General features: G+C 45.5%; 1 protein-coding gene across 4 annotated transcripts in view; it reads right to left on the bottom strand.

Moving 5' to 3' along the window:
• The window catches only part of ACOT11 (acyl-CoA thioesterase 11), a 100,848-nt gene that overhangs the window by 49,450 nt on the left and 37,711 nt on the right, over positions 1–13,687 (bottom strand). Inside the window, exon 1 of one of the 4 annotated variants that reach the window (XM_067535506.1) lies at positions 3,832–3,852. The exons of the other annotated variants lie outside the window; for them this stretch is intronic. The gene's annotated coding sequence lies outside the window, so the exon portion shown is untranslated. Of the gene's footprint in view, positions 1–3,831; positions 3,853–13,687 lie in introns of those variants that run through there. 4 annotated transcript variants of the gene reach the window in all.

The following is a 13,687-nucleotide window of genomic DNA, read 5'->3' as shown; positions in this document are numbered from 1 at the left end:
CTAACCAGGTGTCCAGCATGCCTGGTTATAAAGTATTAAACAAGGAATCTGAAAACCACACCATGTGAGAAAACTTGACCAGGCTCAGACCTTAAACATTCAGTGTAATCGCAGAACTTTCAGTGAAGAATGATGCACCCCAGGATATCCACAGCAAACTTGGAACAGCTATGGGATATTTGGGACTCACAAAGAACTCTCTACCACCCTATTGGAGTGCAAGGCAGTTTAAATAAGACATGGTCCCTGCTCCAAGGAGCCTACAGACTAAGCAGAGTTGGCTTGGATTCGTAACAGGTCAAAGCCAGAAGCCACATCCAACCCCCTCTTCCTGACTCCACTTACCAAGACGCTTTTGGGGTTAAGCCTTAAGTTATTTGTGTGTAACAGTAGCAGCTAGACACCCCATTCTGGACTGGTGTCCCATTGCGCTAGGTAAACAGTCCCTCTCCCCAAAAGCTCACTATTAACAACATGAGACTCAAATTCAAGACATTTCACTCTTGCAAAGTGTCCCACATGACCACTCCATCTTTAAAATGCATCTATGGCAAGTCCCCCGTCCAGATTTTTTTGGCGGGGGGGGGGAGGGGGGAGAGTAGGATTTGGTGCTTCTTTCTGGCTTTGGCTTAGTTTTCTTTTACACAACTTCTCCATTGGAGGGGTTTGAATTGCCTGCCCCACAATAGCTCAGAACTTCTCTTACTTTGCTTTGGAGACAAAGGCCAACATTTTCAGAAGTGAACTAGTGACTTTGGGTGCCCAGCTGGAGGCACAGGGGCCTGATTTTCAGAGGATGGGAGGCTCAGCACCTTCTGGGAACAAACAACAACAAAAAAAATCATACCCTTGTAAACGGGCACTTCAAAACCACTAGTCTCTTCCGAAAATCTTGGCTGGCATGCTATGCAAGCAAATCCTGAAAAGCAAGAAGAGACCGAAATAAATCAGGCAATTTGGATAAGGGTACAGCCACTTCAAGTTACCTATTCAAAAATGTAAAAAGAGCTGGAAGATCAAGGACGACATGCAGAAAATGCACATTTCCCCACCTGAGAATTAATTCTAACCAAGGTTTTGAAGATAGGCTTTTGTTTACTTGCCCTTCAGGAAGGGAAAGATAATGACACTAATAAACGACTATTCAATCTGAACAATAAAAGCAAGAAAAGTGACAAGCAGTTAATTCGACAGGCGCTATAATTAAGACCATGCCAGTGGCGGGGGCTGACTTTTCTCCCCCCCCTCAGGGAAGAAGGGAGCAGGAGCTGCAGCAAAATGTTTAAGGACTGAAAATTAGGCTTTAAAACTAAAGTATACTTTTTAAGAGAATGAAGACAGGAACTTGACAGCCCCACAGTTGTTATATTCAATTGCCCTCACTCACATGTATTTAGCCACACAGAAAGGAATTAAGGGATAGGCTCTAATTGCTCCAGTCTCCTACAAGGAATTTTTTTTTAAAAAGGTTTCATCTTTTAAAGAGAGACACACAAAACAAATTCTCCGCCTCTATCAGGTCCATGCTCCCCAAATTAATAAAGCCAGCTGGGGATCCTGCACTACCTGGGGAAGGGTGGTGGACGGTGTTATCAGAAGGGGCAGAAGCATTGAACAACGTCTACACTCAAACATGGGATAAATTAGTAGCAGTCATTTTTAAAAAGCGATTGCATGTCTTAGCATAGGAGACATTTGAAGCCACCGGAGAACACACTGCAGGAAAGAGCCCTGCATGTGCAGCAGAGGGAGGAACTAAATAATCTGATGGAGCTTTATTTCCCACCACCAACTCCTCTAATTTCTAGCACATGCTGGTTCAGACCTACAGTCCCGCACATGTGAGAGATCGATTTCATATTTGCCATACACACTAAGGAGTCCCTGCCCAGCTGTGTGCCTGCAGGGATTGTTATTATTTTATAACATGCCTTGGGTAACGTGCTGTGTGCTGGACTCTGGGTCAGCCGAAGCAGCATGCTCAGTCCCTGGGAAAGGTGAGGAGAGGAAAGCGTCAAGGGCACCGGGATCAAGGCCAAATCCACCTGTACTGGGAGCGCCAACTCCCAGGGAACAAGCATGAACACAGTCCAGCAATGACTGCAATGGGAAGCGGGTGCCCCAAGGGACAGTCCCAGTCTTTTTTCCTCTCTTTCCCCTCATATGGAAGTTGCTCCATACCCCAAGCGTTTTTGTTGTCCTTCTCTGTACTTTTTCCAATTCTAATTTTATTTTATTTTTTTAGATGGGGCAACCAGAACTGCATGCAGTATTTGGCCCTGGAGTAGGAGGTGGCACCAGCTTTCAAAGCCCCTGCCAAATCCCAGCCACAGAAACTCCCTTAGTGGCGGCCAGCCACAGTGGGTTGGAAGAGATGCAAAACCGGGGGGTACTAAGCCCATTGTTAGGATAGCGCTGCCTTTGCCAGGAACAGCTGCCATAGGCTATTGCTCCAGTGGGCTACCAGATTTTGGCACCAGCTGCGAAGCCGCTAAATGGAAACAGCAGTTTCAGCTCATGGAACATCAGTGATTCCCAGAGCCGGTGTTCGTGCAACGGGCTGAGCAGCTCCCTTTGTGTACAGCATTAAGCCAGGCTGCTCTGAGCACAGCACACAGACAAATCCAAGCTGCACCCATGGAGCTCTTCAAGGGTTTCCTACTGAACGTGCCTGATTAAACTGCAGGCTTTCCAACGGCTCTGCATGTTTAAGAACCTCTTCGTACAGGGGCTTGTAATTCAGTCTTGGGAGCTTGCTTGGAGCGCATCAGACCAGAGTTCAGTGTTCCACTCCGGCCTGTTTTATTCTAGACAGAGACTGCAGCTGGAATAGATAAGGTGGTGCAAGCTGCACATTCCTGAGTCTAAAAGAAACGGCAGCTTTCATCCCAAGGAACGGGAAGAGAGGGGTGCAGCAGGAAAAGCAACACAGAGCATGAGAAAGTGTTAAGTAGCTTCCCCCCGCCCCCAGCAAACACTTTAATGCAAGTTGGTATAAGTTATACACCCTTAGCGCAGGGTCACCCCACCACTCCAGTTCAACCCGGCCACCCTTCCCTCATAGCGAGCAGTGGCAGGACGAACAGCCAGTCCCATCGGACGCACAGCCTGGCCAGCCTGCCTGCAGTGAGTGGTCTCGACGGCTGTTGCTGTCATTCATATTAGGAGGTCGGGGGACCCAGTGCCAGATTAATCCTGCCCTGCCTCCAAGTGCTATTGTATAACACTAATAATTAACTCCACAAGATGATGAATGAGATGAAGAACACACAACTGAAGTCACCACAGAGCATCAGTCCAGTTACTTCCCCGGTAGTTGTAGACATCCTTGGTAACAACAATCCAGCAGATGCTGAGCAGCTGGAGATATCTGGGAAGCATTTATTGCCCAGTGATTCCAGTATAAAGTGTGGGGGGGGGGGAGAGGGGGGAACACAACTAATGGGAGGGGGGGCCCACATTAAAGGAAGGGAAAAAGTCAGTTATGATAAAGAGTTTTCTGGTCAGTGGAAGCCACAACATCCAGCAGGAAAAATGCACTATACCATTATCATCGTCATCTCAACAGGTCTGCTACACTCGGCTGTGACAGACTATTCCAGGGTATCAGGAACTGCAAGGGAAGCGCCTAGGTTATGTACATTAATTTACACTCTGGAGACCCGGAAATATTAACAAGTTGGAAGGGTATTTTTAGAATATTCGGCAATTGAAACTAAGCAAGGAAGTGTCTGTCCTCATTAAAATCTTCACTCTCACTCAACTGTCAAATTTTTAAAGCTGTTGACTGATGCAGCCTTTAGCGGTCACCATGGCAACAAGATACATTACCTAGGTGATGATGCTCTTATGCTGTCACCCCTTGAGTGACCCAGTTCTATAAAAAAAAAAAAAAAGTTTGCATTAAAAAAAACCCACCTTCAAGTGGAATTTTTTCTTGGCTCCTGGCATGTTCATTTCCTGTGCTGCTGAAGGTGTAATGAGAACCTACATGTCTGCAACATGCTCGTAAGATCAAAACCAGGAGAGTTTGGTGAGAGAGAGAGAGAGAGAAGATTCTGGAGTATCTCCACAAGTAAAGATCATACTGGATTAGGGGTGATTTGGGGACGAGTTATTTGTGACTAAATCAAGAACTGGATATTCGGGAAGCTATTTTCCAATCAGCGGTTTTATCATGAGCGAACAAGGGCCTGAAAATTCACAGTCTAAGCTCTCCTGTTTGAAAAGTTTGCTGCCTAGTCAGGAAGCAGAAACAATACCATCTGACCAAATGCAACCCCAACGGAGATTAGACCGTTTGCTGTTTGCTTTGAAAACATATTGGCTGAGCAGGGTGTGGAGCAGGAGCTCATGTTAGCAGAGAAAGGCTGGGACTGCTGCTCCATCACCCAGCTCCTCCTTTAACCATGGGTGGTGAAGGAGAAAACGGAGCTGGGTGGCATGTCCGTGCAGATGACTGTTCCTTGGGTCTGGAACGCTCTTGATTGGATGTATAACCCACACTAGGCGAGTGTGGGTCTTTGTCCCCCTCTTGTGGCTGGTTCACCAAAAAGGATCATGAGCGGCTACTGCTTGTAGGGCCGAAGCACAGTCACGGTTCGTTGAAGCGCTAGGAGAAGTTGGTGCTTTTAGCACTGTGAGGTCATCGCAAGGGGCGGGGAAGAGGGGGTCAGTGACAGGTTTTTCCCACTGTGTTACATGGAGACTGAGCCCAGAAACAGAACGGGTCAGACGTGATTTGTCAACCAAGCCCCACGGTGCGGACTATTCACTTTGGTTGCTTGTCTCCAAGTCATCATGGACTGGACTGAAGAAGCATGATTGAGCTTGCAGGACTCTGGAAACAAGGCCCCTCCCCGACCCCCTTCACCCAGTGCCAGCTCCTCTTTTTTTCATTGCCAGAAGCCCCACTCCACCTTTTAGTCTCACTGCTCTACATCCTACCATACCTTACTCTACCCTGCTCATTTCACTCCTCTCTCATCCAGTGAATGTTAGGTGACCCTTACAGGAGGCGAGTTTGGCAGGTCTCTGTTCCCTCTTGCATCATAAACCAATCACCTCACTTCGCACTAATTGGGAAAAGCAGCATGAGCCACAGAGACTGAACTGCTACCCTACCAGGCGTGGAAGTCCACATACCCTCCCCTCTTCCTCCCTGCCCCGTGGCCTGCCCTTCTCGGCTCACGCTGCCAGCGTTGCGAGCAGACTGAAGATCTGCTGGGGCAATGGGGAGAAGCTGCATAGGACTCCGCTGAGCAGCCTGCAGAAGAGGCACTGCCATCCTGACTGCCTCTCAGCATCTGTCATTTCCGGGAGGCAGGCCGAGGTGCAAGGTGGGGAGATAGCAGCTGACTGCAGGTGGCCCCTTTCCTTTGATCGAACACATCCAGAGCCAGGAAGCTGGGAAGTGAGGCCAGCCTTTCTCAAAGACACTCTGTCTCCTTACCTTGGCTCAACCCCAGTGCTACCGACTCCCACTCCAACCGATCCCTCCCTTCAGCCTCCTCACCGGAGCCTGCTGTCACTCCGGACAACTCCCTCCCAGCTGCTCACCTGGCCCTGCTGGGGCAAGCCAGAAGGAAAAGGGCCACCTGCAAATCAAAACCCTTTCCTACTGCACCCTGGGATTTTCTTTGAAGTCTCCCATCCATGCACTGAGCAGGTCCAGCCCTGCCCAGCCTAAAGAGTTCTGAGCAGATCGCAACATGCTTGCAGGCACTCATCCATTCAAGAACAAGGCCGCCCCCAAAGACGCGGTCCTAAGAAGGAACTACACTCAGACTGCTAAGTGCTCCATAGAAAAGAGGCAGGGTTTCTATGAACTGCATATTTTGAGGCCGGTCTCTTATTGCCATGGGATTGTCCCTTCCTGGCTCCTTTCTACACAGCCTAGTTCAAGGGAATGGCAGGTGCAGAGGCAGAGTGGAGATTGAGAACCAGGGTGCGGGGAGCGTAAGGGCACTTGGTGGGGACTGTTGATCTGTACCCCAAGCGTGGTTTATGCAGAGATGGCATGGAGGGATGTCAGAACGGAGCTTGGGAGCAGGAAGGCTGAATGGGTCCAACTGGCCAACGGCAGAGCATCATGGGGGCACTCTCTTAGGGCTTGTCTATGTGGGGAAATTCACCAGCATTGCTACATGATGAAATTTTACTGCTATATAGTTATCCTGGTGTAACTTCTTGTGTGGACACATCTGAAATAAGAGGCCTTTTTGGTTTATCATGGTATGAAATTTGGTTACCATAGTGAAAAGTTGAACTCCCATTCAGAATCTGAGTGAACTCTGGTCTTACAGTCTCCAAATACCTGAAAATTAGAAGTGGACATGACCTTCATGATCATCTTGCCTGTTAATCATGCACTGGCAAGAAGATGTCAGAGCAGTAAGATCTCAAGTGCTCCATGCAGTACAGTTTTTGACAACACAAGCAACGCACGACTTCCTTTGAGAGACCGTCCCACCATCTCACAGAATGCACATCTTTGCCTTGGTATTGAACCTACATTTTCCTTTGCTCAGCTTCATCCCGTTACTCCTCATTCTACCCCCTTGAACAATCCCTACCAGTTCCCGGGGATATTTAAAACCAGGGGGGGGGGAAAAAGCAGTGGCAATGAAGTTCTCAGGGGGGATTATCGGTGTACAATTAAGCAATATCCATAGTAACAAGCAAATCTGCATGTATTAAAAAATTAACTTGACCTAATTTGAGAAATGCTAGCATCTCAAACAACGCATCGTGTTTCACCAGAAATTCACCAGTGCCAACAAAGGGCCCTGTTGTTCTGAAGAGATGAAGCTTTACATAAATTCTCTATGGCAAAGCAGGAGTGGTGAAGAGCGGGGGCTAAGGATGGTAGCTCAGACTCAAATCACCTAATGACTGTTGTCATTTTGCACATCACAAGGTTCCTCGGTGGAGAGAGAAACAGAAGAGCCAGTTTTGCTGCCAGAACAAAACGGTACGCTCAGTACCAGTCACCATGCCTTGCGCTGCAGCAGATGAAGTTTAAAGGTGTTGCAAAAGTTTAGAGACTGTGCCACCATGAGACACAGGAAAAACGTGGACTATCCAGCAGACAAAATCAGGAGATATTTATATTTTATTATATATATATATATATATATATATATATAATTTCAGCAGTTCTGAAATGTTTTTTTCTTCCCCTTCCATTTCTAAAGAAGCCATCACTGTAGTATCTGGCCTCTATTTACGGGTTTTGCATTGCTGCTGTTTATCACAGTATCTGAGCTCCTTCCACATAAAAATCGTGAGCAGCAAAGTCGGTAGTGGACTTTGCTGCCCGAGACTCTAGCATTTGTATTTTATTGGCACCAGGTATTTTACTATTGTTAACCATGTATACTGCAGTAGCCTCTACCAACACCATGCAGGCTGGTCCCCCATCATGCCATGCACTATACAAACACATCACAAGAGCCCTATAGTCCCTGCCTAAAGAATGGTTTTCTTAACTGAATCTTTGAAGACTGCTTTTTATGTTTGGTTGAACTGGTGGAGCAGCCTATCCAAGGAACAGGCATTAGAAGAAGTTAGTGTTCCTAACTGATTTGCTCCTTGTAAAGTTAATTAAATAAAGCACTAGCAAATAAAAGTTTTTTAAATAGTACAGTTACCTGCAATGAAACCACTAACACACTATTGAGATCGGAGTAAATACAAGACCTTACAGATCATTTCAGAACTGTAATTTGTGCAACAAAGTATGGCTGATCTTTGGCAGCCCATCTGGGGTGTCAGACAATGCTGCTGATCTTCAAAGAACCTGAGCAATCCATTTACCCTGGATTGAATCAGTTTTCACTTCCCAGGATGCCTCCACAAGCAAGAGAGACAGAATTTCATTAAATTAAAAACTAATGCCAGGTCCACAAAAGACAGGGCAGAGAGCATGGTAAGAGACCCCACGAGGACACTTGCTGAATAGGGTAAAGGGAACAGGATTGTCAGGCTGATCCCAAACTAAGTTAGGGGAGCAAAGCGTACCACACTCCCTCTGAAGGCCGAGAAGAGAGGCGTCTCCCGGCAGGTAGAGAGAGTGTGGTAGCTAGCCACTGGCCCACCTCACGTAAGGGCAAAAGCAAGGCATCAGGAACACCCTGCAAAGATTCATCAGCCTTTGGAGAATCCCCCCCAAGGATAAACTCCTGTAGAGGAGTGCCAATGAAGGTACCATTCTTAGGCACTATCAGAAAAAAAAAAAAAAAAAAAAAAAGTCTTTCATTGGTAGAGAACGGGTTCTGTCTTCCCTCTCCACGCAGAGTATATTAGCTCAGACAAACATCTGATTCTTTTCTGCATCTTCTGTGGCTTAACCTACACACCCAAGGGAACTGGTCCCCATAGAGCCCATTAGTCAGCAGGGCTTGTTTACAGTTTTCGGAAAGGTCTTGCCACTTTGAAAGAAGCCAGTGTGCAAATCCAGTGCCTTCCCAGACCTTCCCGCACACTCCGCTGCCCTGCCGCTTGCCCGAATGCATTGCTTTTGATGCCCTCCCGTGCTCATTTCATGCTCGGCCTGTGAAATGATGCAGAGCATTGTCTGGAGGCACCAGCCTGCTGAGGCACTACACACTGACCCCACGCAATCGCAATTCACAGTACAGGAGCTGCTTAGAGACAAGCTGAGTCACAGAACAAGGACAAACCAGGAAAAAAAACCCACTTATGGACTAGAAAGACGTTTTGGCTCTGGACAAGCAGGATTTTGAGTGTTCCCTGACAACATGTAGGATGCTTAACTATGGTTTTGGTCAGCCTTTGATCAATGCTGTGTTCTAGAGGAGCAGGAGAAAGGTAGGACCAAATACAACCCTGGTGTAAGTGGATCAACTCCAGTTTGTTAGCGAACTGGTTCATTTGAAATTGACAGCCCAGCCCTTACCACTGAAAACATGGGTTTCCTAGTCTGTGTCGGATCAGAGCCCCTTCCTCCCCACCCCCCACACTCTGTCGTCAGGGACCCACTTAGATGACCCACGGAACAGCAATAAAGAATAGGGTCGACAGCATGACCGGGAACCACCTGGCCTACTGCAAGCCTCTGGCGTCCATGTGCACGAGGTAGCTTCCGCCTAGCATTGCCCTTTCAGGAGTCATTGTGTTTGTTTCCAACGGATTAGTGTTACTGCACCTGTGCTCATCATTTCTTTGGCTGAGGTAACAAAAGGATGCCCACAAAAGCTGAAATGAAAGTCAGCTTCTCGTGTCACTTTGAGACAATTTGTGAAGCTTCAAGATAATAAAAGAAGACTTCCATGCTGCGGTTTGTGCAGAGACGGAAAGACTGACACAGGTTTCATTATACAGCTGTCCTACCGAGTACTCTAAAGTCCCTACTGATTACTTTGTACAAACTGGCCTTAACACAGCATGCCCTGAATGCAAAGGTCACAATACTATCACCGCATGTGTTGTAGCGGCTTTCCTCTAGGATTCCAAAGCATTGTGTGAACCTGTTTGTAAACCTCACTGACAGATAAATACTGCTGGGGCAGAGCAAGGTACGTGTTAATGCTTGGTGTGTGTGTAGCTTACAGTTTTAATTTGCACACAAAGCCCAGAGTCTGTCATGCCTCGGCCATCTCCCTGGCCCTCCTTAAAAAAAAAAAAAAAAAAAAAAAAAAAAAAAAAAGACCTGCTTCTTCTAAAAGGCCTGGAAATTTAGTCCTTCCCCCAAAAGGGGTATTTTTAAAAAGCACCTGAAAGAGTAAGGGAACACATACGATGCCTGCTAGACAACAGCACTCAGCCACAGCCTGTTGCATCCCATTCCCCAGCCTTCATCTGTATGGTCGGTGCTTTCATTAAAGCCTGGTCCTACACCACTGTGATCAATGCAAGCTTTTCCATGGACCTGCAGACACCTCACACACTAGTAGCGTTTGAGAACGGTCTCCAGTAGCTTGTGAGGTTGAAACAAAGGACCAGATTTTCAGAGCAGCTCCGCTCCCACTGAGTCACCAAAATAAAGACTAGACCTTCACAAGTTTCGATACATTCCGAGTTCTTCTGAAAGATGCAGCCCCCATTTAATGAAAGGTTTTAAGATTTCCTCCAGAATTTCACCCACTTGCATTTAATCTCTCTGATTTCTGCAATGTTAATCACACAATTAGGAGTAATACACACAGCTGGAATAGTTGGTTAGCACCAAACATATGGATCTGGCATCTTTTTCTGGTGCCCATGCAGTCAGTCTGTGACAGATTAATTGTAAATCCTCATCCTGCATCCACACACAAAGTGGCTTCCCCTGGGGATTTACACAATATTTATGAAATTAACCAATATAGATCATAGGTGTGCTGTGACATGCGGCATGTACACAGGCTGCAAGGGTTTCATTTCACATCCTCCTCCAGAGCATTGCATTATGCCACACAACACACCATAAACCCAGAGCTGTCTGCTCTACACAACGCAAGTTTTAAAAGTTATTTAGTTCCACTAGAGCTAAAAGCCACCCCAAATTGCTTCCTCATCTAGGAAATGTTTGAAAGGTTGTGCCACTTTCCTTCCCAAGTCACAGAAGAGAGTTGTACAAACACCAGCTGAAGCCAAAAAAGCAAGCTGTGTAAAGTTCTGTGTCAGTGCAAAGCGGATTTAGCACTAAACATTTGTACGGTCTCGCTGGCAGCCCTCTCTCAATAGTCTCACCAAAACCAGGTGCTCCCCAAGATCAACAGCAGTTCCCACTCGCCCCCTTTAACAGCCTTCTCACTTCCCAGCAAAGCTGCCTAACCATTTTAACCTCCCAATCTCACCTCTGCCAGGAGCTTCGCTGACTAGGCCAGAATAAATGTTCCTCTGCAACAGACCAGAATTGTAAGGACAGGATCAAGCAGTGACCTGCCGCGAAGGAGAAATACCAGACCACCTGCTTGTAGTTTTCACCCCCATGCTCTCTCTTTCTCCTCTATGGGCCTTTCAGGCACAGCTACTGCCAAAACTGTCCTTTGGATCAGGGGAAGCGGCACTCCCCTTAGTTCCTTACAAAAAGAGTCAACTGAAGTTTTCTTAAGGTGGCACCTACGAGTTCTTGCCTTCCATGTAACTACTTCGCTTTCCACTTTTTTGGCCAATTCTTTAATTCACTGTCTACATTCCAGCTTAGCTGTTTGCCTCCCCTAATCTTTTTCTCCTCGCAAAAAAGGATATTTTTATTGGACCTTCGTAAAGACACAATATTCATGAGAAACTGCTACAAGCGTGATTAGGAACAAAACCAAACAGTGTAGAAGTTAAATCACCCAGTGCAAGTAAAATTATAAAAGGAAATGGTTGTCAGACAAGTTTTCCACAGGTAGGACCCAAAGATACACAGATCTAATGCATACATGTGTCACGTGACAGAAATATTAAGGGAGAAGGTAGAGCAGATTTCAGTTTCTGGAATTGATTTTCTTTTAATCTTTTCCAGGAAGCAGCTAGTCTCTGAATTCTAATGTTTTTCCACTTATTCCTCAGCTTTAGGTTTAAGACCTACTTAAGTATGAAAAGTTTGCAACACACTGTGCATCTGCAGCGGAGTTTTTATTCCATCTGCCATCTTGAATTAAAAAAATTGTGGGGTTATTCCAGGGTTAGCCCTGGGTTCTTACATGGAGTGTATGTGACCACACTGAATGTGTTAATTTGTAAATGCCAGCTTTGAGAAACTGCTTGATCAGCTGTCTTGAGGGTGGTCCATTGTTGCCTAGCAACATCCATTTGTTCTGATGACAGTGTTTGTAATGTGGATGGGGAACTTGAAGGGGTGCAGACTTAAGCAGGCCTCAACTGGTGTCTTCTACAGTTGAATTTCTCTCAATATATTTAGCTTTCTAATTTACCTCTGCTGTCTAAGGGCCAGATCCTCAGGTATAAATCTGCACAGCTTCATTGGAGCTATGCCAATTTACAATAGCTGAGAATCTGGCCCTATTATTATTGAGCTAATTAGCTCAATAATATTTATATTCTTTATTTATTATAATTATTGAGCTATATCATTATTAAAAACACAAGGTGCAAGTGATAAAGGAAACGCTATTTTAATGTCATTGCAAGAGAGGTAGAAGGAATCAACTGAACTTACAAAAAGGGCCATTCTCCTCTTCATTGCAATACGCTACACAGCCTCTCTGGGAGTCAAATCAGCTTTAGACAAATAAAATATGGCCCAATATATTACACTTCTTATAAAGAACCTTGGAAATAAGAAAATTAAAGACCTACACTTTTATACACACATGCTGCTTAATTTTTATCATTGCTGTCTAATGCAGATGTTAAATTCAAACTGGACACCAATGTGCACTTTAAAAAAAAAAAAAAAAAAAAAAACCACAAGCAGTGAGAGTAATTCCCCATCGGAACAGCTTCCCCATGGTATGTGGGGGAATCTTTGTCACTTAGAGTCTTTAAATCAAGACTGAATTAATTACTTTAAAGGCCCTGATGCTGCAGACAGACACTTCTGCACCTGCCTAACTTTATGAAGGCAAATAGTTCATGGGGATTACTGGTGGGAGTTAAATTAAGTACGTGTGACATGCTTGCAGGTTTGGGGCCTAAAAGTAATAGTCTAGTCCATCTATCGATTATTGGCTTGGAAACAGGAATCACTGGAGGAAGTTATGTGGCTTGTGCTATGCTGGAGACCAGTCTAATCAACGATCCCATCTGGCCCCCCAGGAAGGACAGGTTATAAATGGACATTCACCAGCTCTTTCATTTTTATTTTTAAAAGAAGATGTCGTTGGGAGGGTAGAGAAGCTGAACAGCACTAATCTCTCCTGACATAGTGCAGAGAGGACCTGGTCCAAAAGCCAGCTACTGAGCTGATCCATGCGTTTTCATTGTAAACGTATTCACTTTAAAACCTGCCTAGGGAGTACTGGAGGTTTTTAATACTTCAGTGTTGTTTACTCTTGAGCTATGGGGGCTTCTTGTTGGGTGTTGCCTGACTGGAAACGATTTTCTAGGGCTTAAAGAAAGAGTATTCAGAGCATTTTATAATCTTTATAAGGGGCAAAATTCTGCAGGGGAATGGTGTTAAAATCTCGACAGGAATTATTCTGTGCTTTCAGTTTTGCTTGGTCTTGTTTCTAAAGGGACACGCGCAACTTAAAAATAAAACCAGACTGAAGTATAGTTCAAACTTACAACTAACTCTTAAGGTTACCATAGCAATAGTAACAAGGGTCAGAGGAAAATAGTGAGTAGCTTTTCAGGTTTACTTTGTGCATTTAACAGCACTTTGAATAATCACTGTCATCGTTTCCACTGTGTACTCTATTAGGGCCTGATCCAAAGGACACTCAAGTCAAGGAAGAAAATAAATAAAATAAAAATAAATAAATAAAAAGACTCCCATTGACTTGAGGGCTGAGTGACTAGGATCTGACCCACAGCCACTGACGTATACTGCAGGGACTAAATGTATTAAGTGTGCGCACAAGACAATAGGGCTCATTCTGGCTCAGGGCGCTACTGAAATCTGCCAGACAACCAACCGACCAGTGATCCTGTCTTTGACCCCAGGTTCCCCCTTCCAGACATATCATACTAATCTCCTTGTCCAGTCTACTTTTAAAAGCATCCCAACCAATGGCGTTTGCAACAATTCCTTTAGGAGGGTTTTCCACCATCGCACAGTCCTTGTAGA

Source organism: Emydura macquarii, unplaced genomic scaffold, assembly GCF_026122565.2.
Source record: "Emydura macquarii macquarii isolate MOO-44397 ecotype Brisbane River unplaced genomic scaffold, CSIRO-AGI_Emac_v2 contig_3506, whole genome shotgun sequence".
NCBI classification, from domain to species: Eukaryota; Metazoa; Chordata; order Testudines; family Chelidae; genus Emydura; species Emydura macquarii.
The sequence above is the reverse complement of the archived record's forward strand: the minus strand, read 5'-3'. Positions and strand labels throughout refer to the sequence as shown.